The sequence below is a fragment of the Amblyomma mixtum genome, chromosome 3 (assembly GCF_055824585.1).
Source record: "Amblyomma mixtum isolate Tamu chromosome 3, ASM5582458v1, whole genome shotgun sequence".
Classification (NCBI taxonomy): domain Eukaryota; kingdom Metazoa; phylum Arthropoda; class Arachnida; order Ixodida; family Ixodidae; genus Amblyomma; species Amblyomma mixtum.
In genome coordinates, this window is record NC_143014.1 from 292,094,601 (window position 1) to 292,109,183 (window position 14,583).

General features: G+C 49.0%; 1 protein-coding gene across 3 annotated transcripts in view; it reads right to left on the reverse strand.

The window, feature by feature from the left end:
* LOC149355167 (uncharacterized) overlaps positions 1-14,583 on the reverse strand; it is a 185,857-nt gene that overhangs the window by 40,074 nt on the left and 131,200 nt on the right. The window lies entirely within an intron of this gene.

Below are 14,583 nucleotides of genomic sequence, written 5' to 3' on the forward strand. Positions count from 1 at the left end.
TTTTCTAAGCTGTTTGCCTATTTCATTTGTGTTTTGAACCTCGATGTTGGCGTTCTACAGAATACGTTCGTTTTTTGTCGATATTTCTGTAAAACCCACCCCTCATGTAATGCCCTTGTTTTGGGTCTTTGAGGTACTAAAACAAATAAATAAATAAACCTGTAGAACATATAATTCTGTGAAGTAAGGCAGCGGCTAACACAGTGAACTTACAAAGTAAGGGACTACTTGAAGCAGCAGACAAAAAAGCTTTCCGTTTCCGTGACATCTTGCCCTATGAGAGCCCGAAAACGGACATTCCGGAAAATGTGCAAAGGCTTTTGGGGAGGGCGGCCGCCCCCTCCGCTTGCCCCCCCTGCACCCCCCCCCCCCCAATACCGGCACTGTCTCAGGCTGTCTAGAAACGCCTCCCTTTCTGGGCTAGACAGGAAGAGTGCCAGAACTTCACTTCATTCCAATTATGCTGCTGCAGGAGGACTGCAACCACACTGTCACCATTTCACGACATAATTTTTTGCAGTCCAACACAGCCATGCCACACGCGATGAAGCGTTCTGCCACACATGTGCTGTCCTCACCTCAAAAAGCAATGCCATTTTCCTCCATTCACGGTCCAGGCATTTCCATGCAGAAATCAGAGCACAGTCCCATGAAGGGACTGAGTTCTGATTTCCTCAGGCTGTAATATAATTCAGGCTTGTGTGGTGGAATACATAAGCAAATGACCACACGTGCACAGTGTGGTCACTGCATGCTAATCTGCACAGAATGACACTCCATCATTGGAAGTGGATGAATTTATTCAGAACTCTGATTTAACGAAAGCAACTTTCTACCCCAAAAGTTCGAATTAATGTGGCTCTGCTGTACAAGCAAGCTAGAAGCTTGGATAGAGGTGAGGTCCCTTGAATTGACCTCTCATGAGTAACGTGTCAGAAATATTACTCGCTTTAACACATTTACCCTATATGGTACACGTGGCGGTGCTGAACAGAAGCTTGCTATTATTTAGGAGGGCCAAAATTTAGCACTATTTACGTCTCCTTAAGAAAAACCAGTTTCTTCCTTTACATGTGCACTCGTTGTCCGGGTTTCAGAGAATGCTGGCAGTACAGGCAAAGAAAATGTGCGAGTCAAAAACCGTATAGTTACAGTAGGTGGTAAAGGCTACAAAGCTTAATAAGCCAAGTTTGGATTCCATTGGTTATCTTACGCGTCACACAGAAGAAGTAAGCAGTCATGGCTGTTTACATTAGGCATTAAACTCTGCCATTTCACATCTTCCGCGGCTTTTGGTTTCTGGAATAGCATGTTGGCGCAGCATTGCTTCATTCAAAGCCAGCTATTTGTAGCGGGTCTAATTCAATGGCACAAGATGACACAATGGGCACAGATTTCCCATCACTGTATATGCAGTTTAAAAGCCTGCATGCATGTTTTTTTACAGCATGGCTATTTTCCTAATTTGTGGTTCACAGTTTTACACTGCATCTCAAGCTTGTTAAGAGTGGAGAAAGCAACCTTTGCACCTATCCACCCCAAGATGCAAAACCTTATGCAAGAGCAGATGTTATGCAAAACCTTGTAGATGATCGTCCTGTCAGTCTGGTCAGGTTTCCGGGGTCACTTTTTTTGTTCTTCGTTCACAGCTTAAACTTGGATTCAGCAGTGATGGCAACGGCCATCATTGCTGATGGTTTTACAGTGCCACACAAACTTGCTGCCACTGACATGGTTGCATTCGAAAATTATAAAGCGAAGGACTGCCAGGTCATCTCTTGGAGCCTCATTAAACACGTCGCACGGTCACATAGTTCAAAATGGCCCCAGTGTGAAGGCAAAACAGTTGGATGGTTTATGGGGATTTAACGTCCCAAAGCAACTCAGGCTATAAGGGACACATAGTGAAGAGCTCCGGAAATTTCAGCCACCTGGGGTTCTTTAACATGCACAGAAATTTCAAAGCACACAGGGCGAAACAACTGGAGGATGCATGTTATTCAAGGAGACTGCTTGCCAGAGTTGCCGAATTTATAATCCTGAAGCTGACAGGGTGAAAAAGCCATGAACTTGTGCAGCCTGACCAAACACAGATAGCAAGATAAAAAGGCCTGATCTTTTCTGGTCAAACAGGACAGAGCAGGATATTCTGGCAGGCTGCTCATAAGACAGTACTGACAACATATGTTTCCTTTCATAAGCAAAAAATACACAGACAAGATAGCTGAAGATTACTGAATTTACCCCTTTGAATCTTCATTTTGTTGCCGGCAAATTTAGCATCCTTCCTCTGCAAAATGTTTCTTTTCCATGCCAGCTAGTGAACGTGGCAAACATTTCTCAGCACAGTGCGCATGTAGCACATCATTCACCATCATCCACACCATCAAGCAACCCTGGGCTAATGCCGATTTGGTCATTCTATCAGCTGACAAAGGAAATGCCACTGTTCTCCTCGACAAGGTCAACTACAAGAGCAAAATGCCCTGCTGAATGACTAGAGCACTTACATGCGTCTCAAGAAGGACCCAACAGCAAAGATACAGACACAGCTGCAAAAGCTTCTACGGACGTCTTTCGCGTGGTGCCACCCCAACACAAATCCCTCTACTTCGCGCTTTGTAACAATGGCTACGTCACAATGGCTCAGCACTGGCATTGTATGGCATTCCGAAGATACACAAAACCGATGTTTTGTGTATCCCTGCCGTCCAGCCCTGCCGTCTCTCCGACGTCGACGACACAGGGCTGCTTGGACTTGTCTCTATCGTATCCTCAGATACGCTGGACGTCCGTGCAGTACGCACGGCTGTTTTCGTGTTGGGCCTCTCCGCGAACGGAGGGGCCTTGGGGCCCGCCGACCTGGAGGTCCGCGCAGCCTGCTTCGTGGGTGGTGGTGTGGCACTAGCTGCTGCCACCTGGGGCACGGGTGGCCCTGCTACAGGCTCACTGTGTGTGGCCTGAGCAGGAGCCAGAAGATGCTGTGGAGCCGTGCCCCGTTGCACCACAACGGAGAAGCTAGGTTTGTGTATTGATGAAACTTGCTTGCGTGCTTCCTTGAAGGAAATGTTTTCTTTTACTTTGATTGTGATAATTTCTTTCTCGTTTCCATACAGGGCATGCACGTGAGTACGCCGGATGGCTGCCCTCACAATTTATGCACAGGTGTTGTTCAACTGTACAGCTATCGGCATCGTGTTCATGTGAAGCACATTTCACGCATGTCAATTGGCCTCGGCAGCTCTGAGAGCTGTGGCCGTAACGTTGGCACTTAAAACAGCGTCGTGGGTTGGGTATGTACTGCCTGACTTGAAGCTTCATGTAACCGATTTCAATAGATTCTGGAAGTATGCTTGATGCAAATGTCAGGACAATGTGCTTCGTGGCAATTTCTTTGTCATCTCTCCTCATTTTGATTCTATACACGTTAGTTACATTTTGTTCCTTCAGTCCTTCAAGAAGTTTTTCTTCGGTTACATGCCTAAGGTCGTCATCTGAGATAACTCCTCGCACTGTTTTCAAGGATCGGTGTGGGCTGACTGTCACGGGTGTGTCTCTGTGAGGATCTGTGTGATTGCAGGTCTTATTTTAAACAAACACAAAGATATAAACAATAAACAAGGCGGCTTTTATCGGAAAGGAAACCAATTTCAGTATGGGCTTGGAAAAAAAGGAAAGAAACAACAGAGCAACGCGGCAACACATGGAAAAAACACACGGGGGAACAGAACAAAATCCAGGAAGAAAGAAAGTCAAAGAGGAAAGTCACACTACTTGTCTCAAACAAGCGTCGAGCGGGGAGGACTGGCTGGGTGTCGGGCAGTCAAGGAGTCTCTTGGCGTTCCAGTGTCGATGCACTGTTGCCGGCGTTTCTCCGTTGGCCTTCAACGCTACCGCAGCGTCAGTGTCCGTGGGCTCCCGGCACGGTTCCCAGGTCTGGTATCCCGGAAAGGTCACGTAGGCGCCAGAGGCGGCCTGTGTGGAGCAGCTGACGGATGGACGGAGAAGAGTGGCGCCTGGGGCTGGTGGTTTAGGCTCTCGACGATGGATGTCCAGGTCTGGTGGCCCGGACGTCTGCGGCTGAGGCCCAAGCCCGGAACTCGGGGAGCCAGCAGAACTCGTCCACGTCCGTCGCCCACCGCGCTCTTCTTTTCTCTGCCACGTAATCCTCTTCTACCTGTCCCGGCGTTCCCCTCCGCACGCGCTCCTCATGCTTTTTCTTCTTCTCCTCACAAACGACGCTGGGTGGCGCTAACTCCTTACAGAAGGCCCCCTCTTCGGAAGTTTTTCCCAAGGGAAAGAACTCAACTCCAGGAGAGCGACACCAGACGCGGTCGACGATCGCAACACAGAACACTGCACCACAGCCGGCACACTACACGCCACACATAATACGATGGTCGTCAATGCTCGAAGCGTCCACAGACATTCGCACACACAGCACAGAGAGTATATGAAATGTCAATGTAAAGCGTCCATAGAGGGCGAAGAAACACGGAAGGCATAAAAAGTAGATAGCCGACACTCAAAAACAAACCTGAACAAACAAAAACAATTCCAACAAGAACAGGTGTGGGCTCCATTTTTCCTTATTCCATTGTTCACATCAAACCACTTCACCGTCGCGAGAACTCTTTCAGCTAGTACTCCCGTTTTCTTTTGTGAAACCGTTTTCTCCAAACCGACCTCGGTCTCCACCATGATTTTACATGTTCCTGTCCTACGATGTTATTCACTCTGTTCTCCCTTGCCTTCGACACAGTCCGTTGACACGTATCACACGATCTGACATAACTCTTAATGTCAGCCTGTACACCGGGCCAGTAAAACTCAGTGAGCACCCTTGCTATTGTTTTCCGTATTCCTTGATGGCCGGATAATGCACCCTTATGCGCTAACATAAGGACCTGCGTGCGTAAGCCCTTCGGTACCACCGCTTGCTCAACGACTCGGCCGGGACACACTTGGTATGTCCGGAAAAGAACACCGTCATCTGTATCAAAAGAGTGGGCGGTCTGTCCCTTGCCACGAAATATTTGCCCCAACTTCCTGTGACACACCTCTAAGGTCGGGTCTTCTTCCTGTTTGAGACGAAACTCCGGCCGTGACAAGTGGAGTGTGTTCAGAGTGGGGCTTTTACTACTCTCTGAAACCTTTGCTGTCACCGTAAGGGAAGGAACATCGACCGAACTCGTCATGGCAAGGGAAACTGCCTGATCAGTTAGAACTGGCGGGTCGGCCGAGAATGGAGGTTTAGCGCCAGGGACATTGCCTATTATGATGTCGTACAGGGGTGTAGACAAGCACCGCGCGATGGCCTTACCCGAAAAGTATGGTGAAGAAATCACCACCTTCGCTTCCGGAACTTCTACACGGGTCCCATTGGCCAAGAATAATGTAGCCTGTTTCCCTGTAAGTGCCGCTGCCGGTACAAGGGACTCACGCACAACAATGCCGGTGCTGCCCGTATCTCGTAATACCGAAGCAGGCTGGCCGAACACCTCGCCGTGCCCGACGGGCATAGCAGTTTCCACAGGGGTGGAAGGGTAGACCATCTCCCCTAACTGGCCCTCTACGCGCGTTACCACTGCAGGGTTATCGGGATGTGAATATCGAAGTGTCATGCAACAGGCGGACTCCTCACGGTCTCCTGGTCTCTTAGCTCTGCATGACTGGGCATCATGTCCTACCTCGCGGCACCAGGTGCAATACAATTGCTTCGGCTTCGTCCGACAATCCGACGCCTTGTGCCCAGTCTTCTCGCAAAGAAAACACCGAAGGCGGGATTGTGAACCCGAAACCTCGTCCTTGGCCTTATTTAACGTATGCTCCCCCTGCTCTTTAAAGAACAAGTTATTTTGCCGCTGTGCTTCGAGAAAATGATCAGCAGCCTCCGCCAGCTTGCAAACTGTCTTGCCCTCCCGCTCGCGTAAGAAAAGGGCTAAACGGGAATGACAGTTGTTCAGGAATTGCTCGCTCACGACCATCTCGCGAACTACCTCAAAAGTGCGGCCTTCTCCCCGCATCTCGACCCAACGGTCAAAGAAGCTAAACAACCTGACAGCATATTGCGAGGCCGTTTCGCCATCCTGGGGCTTGCTCTGGCGAAACTTTTCCCGGTACCCTTCCGCGGTGAACCTAAACCTCTGAAGCAAGGCAAGCTTCGCTTTGTCATAGTCCACAGAATCCTCAGGCGAGAGCCGACCGAAGACCCTAAGTGCTTCGCCCGCCGCCAAGGCACAAGCTCAACGCCGTTGCCCACTTTTCTTTTGGCCAACCCTGCCCCGTGGCCACATGCTCAAACCTCTTTAAATAGGCATCGAGGTATGAGGCTGTGCGGGTTAATGGACCTGGCCGATGAGACGCTACGCTCTCCACGGTCACTCGGAGGATTTGCGCCACCCTCCATGAGCCTTATTTGTAGCTGCAAGTTCCGCGCCTCTAACTCCAAACGTTCCTTCGTAGCCTCACGCTCCGTCTATAAATTCCGTGCCTCTAAATCCAATTTCTGCTTTGTAGCTTCACACTCAGCAGCTCTCTCTTCCCGCACCTTACGAAGCTCGTCCTCCACCCACGCTTGCAACTCCGCGCCGCACAAGCCTATGCGCTCGCCTAAAGCAACCAACTCTGACGCGCTCATACTGTTCCTAAATTAACACAACAGGCAAAGAAATAAAAACCGACCTCGTCCTGTCGTGGACGCCAAATTTGTGAGGATCTGTGTGATTGCAGTTCTTATTTTAAACAAACACAAAGATATAAACAATAAACGAGGCGGCTTTTATCGGAAAGGAAACCAATTTCAGTATGGGCTTGGAAAAAAGGAAAGAAACAACAGAGCAACGCGGCGACACATGGAAAAAACACACGGGGGAACAGAACAAAATCCAGGAAAAAAGAAAGTCAAAGAGGAAAGTCACACTACTTGTCTCTCAAACAAGCGTCGAGCGGGTAGGACTGGCTGGGTGTCGGGCAGTCAAGGAGTCTCTTGGCGTTCCAGTGTCGATGCACTGCTGCCGGCGTTTCTCCGTTGGCCTTCAACGCTACCGCAGCGTCAGCGTCCGTGGGCTCCCGGCACGGTTTCCAGGTCTGGTATCCCGGAAAGGTCACGTAGGCGCCAGAGGCGGCCTGTGTGGAGCAGCTGACGGATGGACGGAGAAGAGTGGCGCCTGGGGCTGGTGGTTGAGGCTCTCGACGATGGATGTCCAGGTCTGGTGGCCCGGACGTCTGCGGCTGAGGCCCAAGCCCGGAACTCGGGGAGCCAGCAGAACTCGTCCACGTCCGTCGCCCACCGCGCTCTTCTCTTCTCTGCCACGTAATCCTCTTCTACCTGTCCCGGCATTCCCCTCCGCACGTGCTCCTCGTGCTTTTTCTTCTCCTCACAAACGACGCTGGGTGGCGCTAACTCCTTACAGTCTCCAAAAGATGTTATTTCCACTAACTTTTCGTGCTGGTGGTTGTACAGGAGTTCTAGTAACAAGTCGCCGTTGGCTAATTTCTTTATATAGCCCTGGCCTATGCTTTCTGTGAGAGTTCTGGAGACAAGAAAGGGTGAAATCAGTCTAGCAGTTTTTTCTGTATGTTCAGAGTGCACTACGTGGAACCGTGGGAAGCTCGTTGGGTTTTTCTAAAAGAATTTTGCTGTCTTGGTGCGCCCTCTTTTACGAGGGAGATCGGCAGTAAAAAAATGAGAAGCCATAAGAAATGTTTGGTGTTCGGCAACGGTGCCAGCCACCCACCATGGAGCCCAACATGGGGACAGGACAGGAGGCTTTAAAAAAGCCCTGCCCATGCCATCTGTACACCACCACTATAACCCAATATGGTGTAACATAGGGTTGTCAGCCACACAAGGTTAACCCTCGCCGCCAAGAAAAAAGGAAAGGAAAAGAAGGGAGGAGAATACTGGAAAGTTGTAAGAAAGGAGATAGGACAGTGAAAGATGGAGAGAACAGGAAAAGGCGACTGCCGATTTCCGCCGGTCGGGTCAGGCCGGAGGTGCCGTCTACAGGAAGCTGGGGCCAAAGTGGTGTGTTGCCTCCGCAGAGGGGCCTTAAGGGTCCAAACGCTCGGCATCGGCTCAACCACCAGGATCCCCTTTCCTCCGGACACGGCGATGCCACGCACGGCTAAGCTCGGATGCTCGGGTCCGTGGTGATGCATTGTTCACCATCATCCCCTTGCGGGGATGTCCCTGAGGAAGCTCGGGTTAACCCCGTGGTGTCGCCACTCACCAACGTCTGCATGCTGCAGACGCCCCCCTGCGGGGACCCAGAACAATAGAAATGAAACACTAATGCTGTGTGAGTCATCCCTGTGCTCACACAGGGATGACTTTTGGGCTGCTTGTCTCAAGATGAAGACCACCCCGTCCCCTTTTGCTCAAAAAGTGAAACTACAACAAATATCTACTTTTAACTTGTGAAAAACAAAATGACAAACATAGAAGGAACAACACAAACAATGCCTCGTCCTTGTCTTTCCATGTGTTCTTCAATTATGGGAACTACTCCTCGTTCAGCTGCCTGTCCTATCTCCATTTGTCTATGGCTTCTCGCCACTGCTTGCCTCTAGGAGCACAAATGTTCCCAGTTTCACAGCAGGAGGCCCACTTTCAAAATTATAATTTGCTAGATCCGTGAGTTTAGTTGCTTTGTTCACTATACAGGTAGGCTTTTTTCACTTGGGGTCTGCAAGTGAAAGCCGTCATAAACGTGCACTGAAGAAGAATCTGAACTCGTATTTTTAACGCAGGAACTCGATCTACACACTCTCAGCGTTCTTAGAAACTTCGAATTATTGCCTTGTGCGGCTGATTTCTCAATTTAAATCTGATTAAACGTCCCAGCTCCCGCCTTTTTTTTAAATTTCCCGCAGACGGTGGGAGGAGGAGACAAACCTTTCAACCAGTCCCGTGGAAGCTTGCCACTCTGCCATCGGCCGAGTGATATGTAGTGATCAGCGAAAGCAAAGAGTCCACGTGTATTTTTAGTTCCGTGGTCTTAATTTGCAGCTATGTAGTCTCTGACTAAATCTATTAATTCATGGAAACCTAAAAAACAAAATAAAAGTGAAAGCAAAGCCACCACACGACTGCCTGAAAGGCACTCCATACGTTGGTCGACTCCTACAACCGTCCGCGGGGAATTAAAAAAACAAGGCGGGAGCCAGACATTATTCTGATTTAAATTAGAGAAATGGGTCACACAGGGTAATAATTCGAGGTTTCTGAGAATGGTCGGAACATGTAGACAGAGTTCCTGCAGCAAAAAGACGAGTTCAGATTCCTCTTTAGTGCACCTTTAAGAGTGAATGTTTGCACATTTTCTTTTTGCCTCTTCTATGTGATGGTTAGGGTGCAAAAACTGCCGCACACTCAATGCAAAGCAAATATACACATAATCATCTTTCCACAATGACTTGTGACACATTGAAACAGTGCCTTGTGAGCTGTATGCACCTCACAAGCTTCCAAACAATCAAAGGACATCAAGCACCTTGTCTATGATGTTCACCTCCTTAAAGGGCCAAGGACCACCATCACCGCTGGTCGAAAATATTTTCCACACCTTTGGTTGTGACGCATCATCCCCGGAGAGCGCAGCCACAAACATTTTTCGAAGACTCATTAATAACACAGTTAAAGCCATCGCAATCAGGCTACTTCGCCATACTCCTCTCCTTCCGTTCCCTTTATGAGATTTTTCTCTCCACCACCTCGTCGACTAGCCTCCGCAAGCGAAATTCCCACTCCTCCGATGTTAGTGGTAGGCGTGGAGTATGTCACATGTCTACGTCCCAGCCTTGCCTTGGAAAGAATTCTTTTCTTGCTTTTTGTTACCCGGGATATTTCATTGGGGGGGGAGGGGAGTGGTGGGGTCCCCTCATGGTTTCTTCAAGCATTTTTTTTTTGTTGTCCTTCCTTGCCCAAGTTATTTTCTTTGAAGTTTTTTCACCTTCTCCATCCACTACGCTGAGCTTCCTGGGTGGGTGTGCAACGAAACAGCTTGACCCCTCTGGTGGTTGTCTCCCGCCTCTCGAGCGTCATTGGCATTGCTAGGTGCACATGCCTTCCCGGTCTCACTCTGCTGTGCTCAGACATGTACGCTGCCCTCTACGCCTTCTGTTTCCTGAGGCTCCTTTGCCTAGGCGACACTGAATGATCAAGAGAGACACGATCAGCTCGACTACTTCAACATGCTGGTGAGTGCATCTTTTCATAGATTTGTCTTTTTTCGTGAACGTCATCCCTAGTAGCGAGCATCCTTTTCTTGCCTGCATGTTTTTTTTTCCGCGAGCTCACGCACCGTTTTACGACTGAAGGGTTGGGAGTCCCTTTTGTTTGAAATGCAGGGCAGGCGAAGCACAGACTTGGGAACTGTGGGAACTGTCTGGCATGTATTGGAAAGCAAGCCTGCGCACTTGTGCACTTCTCTGTGCGTATTTGTGTGTTCTGTTAGTCTGCAACTTTTCTCCATTCCTAAAATTCTGTCTTTCAACGGAGCCGATAAAAACCACACAACGGCAGTGTAGACAAGACGGATGAGCGAGAAGCAATGCATGTGCAGAGCGGTAAAGTGTGCAAGCGAGGGAAAGGCTCTATGACACAAGAAATGGCACAAGCACAGAGCACGCTGAAGCATACATGAACTGGCACGAGAAACTAAAAAATCTTGTTTTGGGGAGCATGTATGCATGTGCGAAAATGGAAGGCGCTATGGAAAGCATGCCCGCAACGAGCAGACGACGCGATGAACCGGTTGCACCCACCCTTCGCCCGTCAGTCAAAATAACGCACCAATGGAATGCTTTTCACCAAGGTTTTCAAGATGATGTCAACTTGAAGGCTCAGGAGCCAGAGTAGAGGATGAGGATGCTTGCTTTTCAGAGGAAAGAGCAAACGGGCTTTGATTTGAAATTGTACAGCTTTCTAGGGCATGTATGGCTCTAGAATTTTTTCAGGGGTTATCATCGATACCTCATCTATGCACTGGGCTTGTTTGTTAAAAATGACCAGATCCCTGGTCAGTGGCCCTTTAAGGCCTCTTTGCAGTAGCAGCTGTAAAAAATGGCTGAGGCTTAACTTCGCTAACCCTGGTCAGATGCGAAGCATATTGATGGCTAGGCTTGGTAATACATGGCTTTCCTTGGTTGCATACTTGGTCATTTTAATACAACCACTAGAAGCCTTCGTCGTGGGGGAAGACAACGGCATGGCTACAGCGGAACGCCGACTAGCCCCGAGACGCGCGTTGGGTGGGCGCCTGGATTGCCACGGAAGCCGCGTCCGCCTGCCCGGTGGAACGAGCGTTTCACCTACACCGAGTGTGAACGCGCGTTTGAAATGCACGGGAATGCCGCTCGAGGACATTCCGGCGTCTGTGCGATGGCATCGTTCTCCCTCTCCCAGCGCGAGATGGCGATCTGTCGTGACGTCATTGTGTCACGTGGTGTGACGTCACCATACCATGTGGTCTGCACGGCGTGCAACCGCAGCGACGGCACAAGTTGGAGCCCCGTCTCTCATCTGTTGTGACGTCATTGTGTCACGTGGTGTGACGTCATCATACCACGTGGTCTGCACGGCGTGCAACCGCAGCGACGGCACGAGTTGGTTAGTTAGTTAGTTATATTGATTTTAATGGCGCAAAAGCAACTGAGGCTAAGATGCGCCAAACACAAGGTTGGAGTTTTGTTAAATGTGAAGCTTTTTATACTTAGAGTTTGTTTAAAACGCTGGCTTCCTTGAGAAACCTAAAAATACGAGATGTCAACCAGTGCACGATCGCCTAAAAGTAACATGGGGTGTAATGGGAGTCTTTCCCTATAAAATGTTGTAAAATATTTCTTTCTTAGTTCTTCTAGTTTGACACATGAAATTAAAATGTGGTTCACTGTGAGTTCGGAACCACACATTTCACAGAGAGGTTTGTTTTGTTTGGTTAGTAGAAAGCTGTGCGTGAGGTGGGTGTGTCCAATGCGGAGCCGACATAAAATAACTTTGGTAAAACGTCCTTGATGCCTACATGATTGCCATTCCCCTAGAATTGGCTTCACAGAATGTAGTTTGTTGTTTACGTGCTCTTGCCATGCAGCCTGCCACTTATTTTTGAGTTTACTGTATATAAACTTTAAACAATCCCTGTGCGGTATGTTCACTTGCTTTATTTGGCCATTCCGGGCTTGTGCAGCGCATACATCTGCTTTCTCATTGCCTACAATTCCAACATGGCTAGGAACCCAGCAGAATTTAATGTTATGATTTTATTTTGTGATTTTAACTATGTTATGTATGATGTTTCCTAGTATAGGTTCAGCTGCATTTCTGGAGTGCAGTGCTTTAAGAATACTCAGGGAATCGGTGTGAATAATGCTATTTTTGATATTCTCTCTTACTATTTTATCTACAGCTACAAAGATGGCATAACACTCAGCAATAAAAACCGATGCACAGTCTGGTAGTCGCATTATCTGTTTATTTTTTCCTTGGATTACTGCACTTCCAACGTGACTTTCTGTTTTTGAGCCATCAGTATAAAATTCAATGTAGGTGTCATATTTTTCTTGTAGTGCAAAGAATTCCTGTAATATGTACTCATTTGGCGTTTGCTTTTTATCTAAATGTGTCATTGTGAAGTCACATACTGAAGGCAGGCTGTACCATGGTGGCAAATATTCATTCCTTTGTGATATATTCGGTAAGCAGTCTAGTACTGTTAGCTCTTCACATGTCTTCAAAGCGCAATAGTAATGCTCTGATAGAATGTGGTTTGTTGATGAATAATCTTTTAGATGGGCACTTGGTGACAACTGGATGGAAGAGATGTTTCGGAAGAGAACGGATTTTTAGACGTATGTGCATGTAAGTGCGATTCTTCGGTCCTCAAAAGCGGGCTCATTAGTTTCAACGTATAGGCTGGCTACTGGTGATGTTCTGTATGCTCCAGATGATAGGCGCAGACCAAGATTATGAATGGGGTCTAATCTTTTTAAGTAGGATGCTCTTGCCGAACTATATACTATGCACCTGTAGTCCAGCTTGGAGCACACCAGAGAGCGATATTGCCACGTATCATTGTAGTGTTTGTTTGTTCACGCTGAAGGCTGCAAGAAAGGGCTGTTATCATTTTTGTTTGTGACGCGAGAAGCGACCAGACTAATCTCGATTGATCGCAGCCATGACAGGCTGCATCTAGGTTTTTCCAGATTACTGTAGATGATCTTGTCCTGCTATCTGGAAGTTTCCTTGCCGGCTTTAAATTGAACGATGCCGCGAGCAGCGGCCATTCGTAGATCGACGATTGACGAGCACGCTTGTTGCTTACGCCGCCACCGAGTGATTCAGTTCTTTTGCGGGCGCAAGTCAGCCCTAATAAAGAGCTTCGTTTGCAAGTATTTCTGGTGTCTTCCTGACTGCTGGACTGCCGTCACTAAAACGTGACATCTGGTGGAGGTGCTGGGTAGCCTTCCAGGTACCGGACAACCCCTGCAAGTCGTGACGCCAGCGCTTTCAGTTATTCGCCGGAAGACCTGACTCCAGTCTACCACGCAGCCTCTGGACCCTCCAGCCATGACTTACGCCGCAGCAGTGCGCCGTCCTGTACCTCGACGACGGGACCCAAGCGCCTATCGCCCTTAGCCAGCTGCGCTGGAGCACCGCCCCCTCGCCCCAACTCGCCCGTCCTATGAGCGTCGTACAAGGCCGAGGAAACGCGTCGAGTGGAGAACACCCGACCAGCGCCGTCCACAATGCTTCCACTGCGGAGAAGCCGGTCACATTCTCCGGTACTGCCCATACAGAAGACTGGGCATCCGAGGGTTCTCTTACGACGCTCCACGACCCCGACCCGGCCAGCGACCAGCCGAAATCGAGGAGTTTTTTACGTCGGGAAGAATACTCATAGCCGAGCCGCCTATCACGTTCCCCGTCACCATCGTCCTCGCGCTTTGTATCTCCTAGCCGAGGTTACGCCGTGCGTGGACGCTTCCCCAGCCCCCGAAGGTTAAACTGAATAAAGCAGCCTCTGAAAATGAGGTTGCTTCTGAGCGCAAGAACTAAGATCCTCCATAGACAAAAAAAGAAGACCATGCCCCCTACGACGACAACGAACCCTACGACGACGACGAACCCTGCGACAACGACGACCCCTACGACAACGACGACCCCTACGACAACGACGACCCCTACGACGACGACTACTACTACGACGACAAATACGACGACAAAAACTACAACACCGACGACAACACCGACGACAACACCGACGACGACACGGCCAGACTTGAAGCTTTTACCGCTGCCCTTACACCTTATTAGGAACGCTAAAGGACTCTTAAGTTCTCGAAGCATTCTCCGTGTTTAATTTAATTTTAAAGCATCGAGACGATGCTTCTTTGGAAGGGGGGTAATGCCACGTATCATTGTAGTGTTTGTTTGTTCACGCTGAAGGCTGCAAGAAAGGGCTGTTATCATTTTTGTTCGTGACGCGAGAAGCGACCAGACTAATCTCGATTGATCGCAGCCATGAAAGGCTGCATCTAGGTTTTTCCAGATTACTGTAGATGATCTTGTCCTGCTATCTG